Source organism: Eptesicus fuscus, chromosome 4 (genome assembly GCF_027574615.1).
Source record: "Eptesicus fuscus isolate TK198812 chromosome 4, DD_ASM_mEF_20220401, whole genome shotgun sequence".
Classification (NCBI taxonomy): domain Eukaryota; kingdom Metazoa; phylum Chordata; class Mammalia; order Chiroptera; family Vespertilionidae; genus Eptesicus; species Eptesicus fuscus.
Window position 1 is genome coordinate 3,535,001 of NC_072476.1, and position 4,139 is coordinate 3,539,139.

Genomic DNA, 4,139 nt, shown 5'->3' on the forward strand with positions numbered 1-4,139 from the left:
GGTCCCGAAGCAGCGGCCTGAGGACTCTGTAATACCACCCAAGTCACTCGCTTGGGTTATGAGGACAGAGCAGGGGGAGGGGAAGCAGCTCCAGACTGTTCTGGCCCAGCTTTCCGGGAGGCTGTGCTCACAGTGCAGCCCAACAGGCCACGCCAAGGCGCCCGCAGCCGGGAGAGCGCCCCTCTCCCCAGCGGCCGCGCGCGCCAGGCTGCCCTCACTGGCCACTGCCTCTGACCACCGGTGCGGCCAGCTGGAGAGGCTGCTTGAACCGCTCAGACCTGCCCGCGCTGAGGCCCGCTGGCCCCAGGGAGTCACGGGTGCGGGTAAAATACAGGCAGCCAAGTGAAATATGGATGTGAGAGAAACAACGAGTTCATTTGTTAGTAGAAATATGTCTATATAATATTTGGGATATATTATACTAATAACTCACTGGCTTTTCTGAAGTTCAAATTGAACTGCTCACATCCTGTAGTTTTGATTGCTACATATGGCAACCTCTGCGGCTCCCCACAGAGGCCAGGGAGCTGCTACCGAAGGAGAATGGGTCTGGCGGGAGCGACGGCTGGCGCTGCAGGCCTGTCACCGCTGCCGCGGGGAGGAGCGCTGGCTACAGCCTGGCGCCCAGGCCCCGGCCCAGCTGCTGGCCTGACACCTGGGGGCTTGGCCTCCAATCCAGTGTCCCAGGTGGCACCTCGGAGCCTCTGGCCGGGCAGCACTGCCGGGGTGGGACGGAGGGCCTGGGGAAGCCTGGCGTCTGCAGGCTGGAGCCACAGCTCTCAGGAATTGCCATGCTTGCTGCTATGACTGCTTTTATTATGGGCAGTAGTGGTTCTGTCACCACACTCGCTATTATCAGTCGCTATTACACAGTGGTTATATTGTATCAAGCTCTCACCACATGCCAGGCACCAGGCCAACTACTTTATAAGTCTTATTTCACTTAATCCTCATTTTACAGGTAAACAGAGACTCAGAGGGGTAAAGTAAGGTACCCAAGATCACTATTACTCTAGTAAGCGATGAAGTGAGACCCCAGCCGCATCCTCTCGCTGCCAGTGGGCCTGGCAGGGCCTGAGGGCTTCCATGCGTATGGTCTCCTCTGCTGCTATGGGGCACGGAGAGCAAAACGCATCTAGCTCCTTTGCTCACAAGCTAATCTGAACTGATGTAAGTTAAAACGGGAACACATGGGCCACAGCTGGTGTGGGTCAGTGGTTGGAGCATCAGCCCACAGACTGAAGGTTCCCGCGTTTGATTCTGGTCAAAGGCACGTATCCTGGTTGCAGGCTTGATCCCCAGCCCATCGGGGCACGTGCGTGAGGCAACCAATAGATGTGTCTCACATCGATGTTTCTCTCTCTCTCTCTCTCCCCCTCCCTTCCACTCTCTCTAAAATTCAATGGAGCCCTAACTGGTTTGGGTCAGTGGATAGAGTGTCAGCCTGTGGACTGAAGGTCCCAGGTTCGATTCCGGTCAAGGGCATGTACCTTGGTTGCGGGCACATCCCCAGTAGGAGATGTGCAGGAGGCAGCTGATCGATGTTTCTAACTCTCTATCTCTCTCCTTCCTCTCTGTAAAAAATCAATAAAATATATTATAAAAAAATAAAAATAAATAAAACTCAATGGAAAAAATATCCTCGGGTGAGGACTAACAAAAAAAGGGGGGCGGGGGGACACATGGGCTCCTGTAATAAAAGGACCTGAGGCGTGGCTGCGCCCAGGGCTCACCTGGATCTGGTGGCTTCTCCAGCCACGGGCTCTGCGTCCTGTGTGGGCGTCCCTCTCAGACAGGTTCTCGCCATGCGCCCTCTTCCCGCCACCGTCCCAGGCTCCACTCCCTCAGCTCAACAGCCACAGAGGGAAGCTCCTCCGTTTTGGTTTTTTAATTTTTATTGATTTTAGAGAGGAAGGGAGAGGGAGAAAGAGAAAGACCAACCATGAGAGAGAATCACTGAGGGACTGCCTCCTGCATGCCCAACCCTGGGGATGGAGCCCTGACCAGGAGTCAAACAGAACTTCCTGGTTCATAGGTCGATGCCCAGCCACGGGCCACGCCTGCGGTGGAAGCTCCCCTCCACGGCGTCCCAGCAGAAGCCCTGAGAACGCGGCTGTTCTGACCACCGCGGGGCCTGGGGTGGAAGAGGCTGCCTGCCAGCCTAGGGTGAACCCGGGGTGGGCACCCCGACAGGCTCTGTTCAGAGACATCGTGACGCGGGCGTGGGAGGTGCTGCTTCCCGCCCCAGAGCTGCCTGTAGAGGTGAGCTGGCCCGGCTGCCGGGCCACCCGCTGCCCTTCCCGAGGGAAGCACGAAGGCCCGGCCCGGAGCACGGTCGGTCAGGCGCTCGGGGCCCAGCAGACAGCATTCCTCTCCCTCCAGATGGGGCCCCGCCAGAGCCTCTCAGGGCTGGCAGTTAGGCTGCCAGGACCCAACCTGCCCAGAAAATGGCGTTCTGTGGTTCCCCTCCACTCCACAGGGGCAGGTAGGCTGCCTGTGCCACGGCCGCTGCCCCCACCGGACCTCAGGGGTCCCCTGAGTCAGGGACCACCAGGCCCGCTTTTCAGATTAGGAACCGAGGCTCGGTGAGCTGCCTCTCCCACGGTCCAGCTGGCAGGTGGCGAGGCTGGGACTGGAAGCCAGCGGCACTCATGGCGGACCCTGGTGCAGAGACCGCACGTCTCCACTTCAGGCAGCAGCCGCGCCGCCCAGGTTTCTGGCTCCCTCCTTCCAGGCAGGAGCCGGGCTCCACCTGCCAGGCCCACGTGGGGTCCACAGCAGGAGCCAGAGCCCTGTTCTTGGTGCGGCTTCGCGGCGAGCTGTTTCCGGGCCAGCAAAACCGGTGCCCCGGGTGAAGGGCAGACGTGCCCGAACCCCTGGGCGACCCAGCGAGACAGATCCTGGCGCCTGGGGCGGGTCCGAGAGGCACACAGGCTCCGCTGGGACCAGGCGGGGCTGCCTGCCTCGCCCTGTGGTCAGGAACGGGGGTGCCGGTCACAGGCCTGCTCTCAGCCCGGCCCTGCCACTGGTAGCTGAGTGACTCCAGGCGAGCCCCCTCAATTCTCCAAACCTCGGTGTCTGTGTGTAGAAGAGGGAACGAGTTTCCTGTCTCTGAGGTGCTGGGAGGCGTAGGGGAGGAACGGTTCTCAGTCCCGAGAGCACAGCCCGTCCAGTCCCACAGGGGACCCTCGAGACACTGCGCCCTCCCCTTCCCCTGCTAACAAAACCCAGTCTGTTCAGGGCTGTGACAGCCCCGCCAGGCAATGCATCCTGAGTGGTCTGAGCGGGTTTCTCTGCTGGAGGCCAGGTCCTCGGGCAAGGCCTGCAGGCATTCTGGCTGCCACACTAGGGGTGCCTCCTGGCGAGCATCGCCTGGGGGAGGCCGGGATGCTGCTATGCAGCCCAAGGTGCACAGGGCGGCCCGATGTCGCTAGCGCCAGGGCTGGGAAACCCTGGCACAGCCAGTCCTGTCCCGGCCTTCCCAGCCTCCTTTGCAATTGGGGAGGTACCTGGTGACCAAGAAAATGACAACTGAGGCCTGGGAGGAAGTGGGCGGGGCTTTGCCTCCCCAGGAGAGGGACAGACTTGCTCAGCACCTCTGCTTCCTGCCCCACCCCCTTGTGGTTGCAGGAGCTGCCCCGCCAGGACGAGGACCAGGGAAGGGTCAGGTCAGAGGCTGGGCCTGCTCGGCCAGACACTGGATCGGCGCCCGAGCCCACCATCTGATACCTGTTCCTGAGAAAAACCAACTCCTATTAGTGTGAGTCACTCAAATTACATTCTTCTGTTACCTGTAGACAAGTACACTCTTAACAGATACGAAGCTACCGGCAAACAACAGAATCCACACCGACTGCGAGTTTTCCAAAGGAAAAGCCGGTCCTCAGCTCAGAGGTCCGAGGCCCCGTGGCCCAGCGCCTCCGGCCCTTCCCGCCCGCTGGTGGCAGGTCTGTCCTTGGGGGCTCAGGGTTGCCCGCCCATCTCGCCCGGGCTGCCTTCCGCCCGATGCCCCCTTGCTCCCTAGTATCTAAAAGCATCTTCTCTGCTGCTCACCTGCCGATCCCCCCTCCCTTTCTCACTGACGTCCCCAATGTGCAGAGCCCAGCCATCCACTGGAGAGAAAGGAAAGAGCGTTCTTA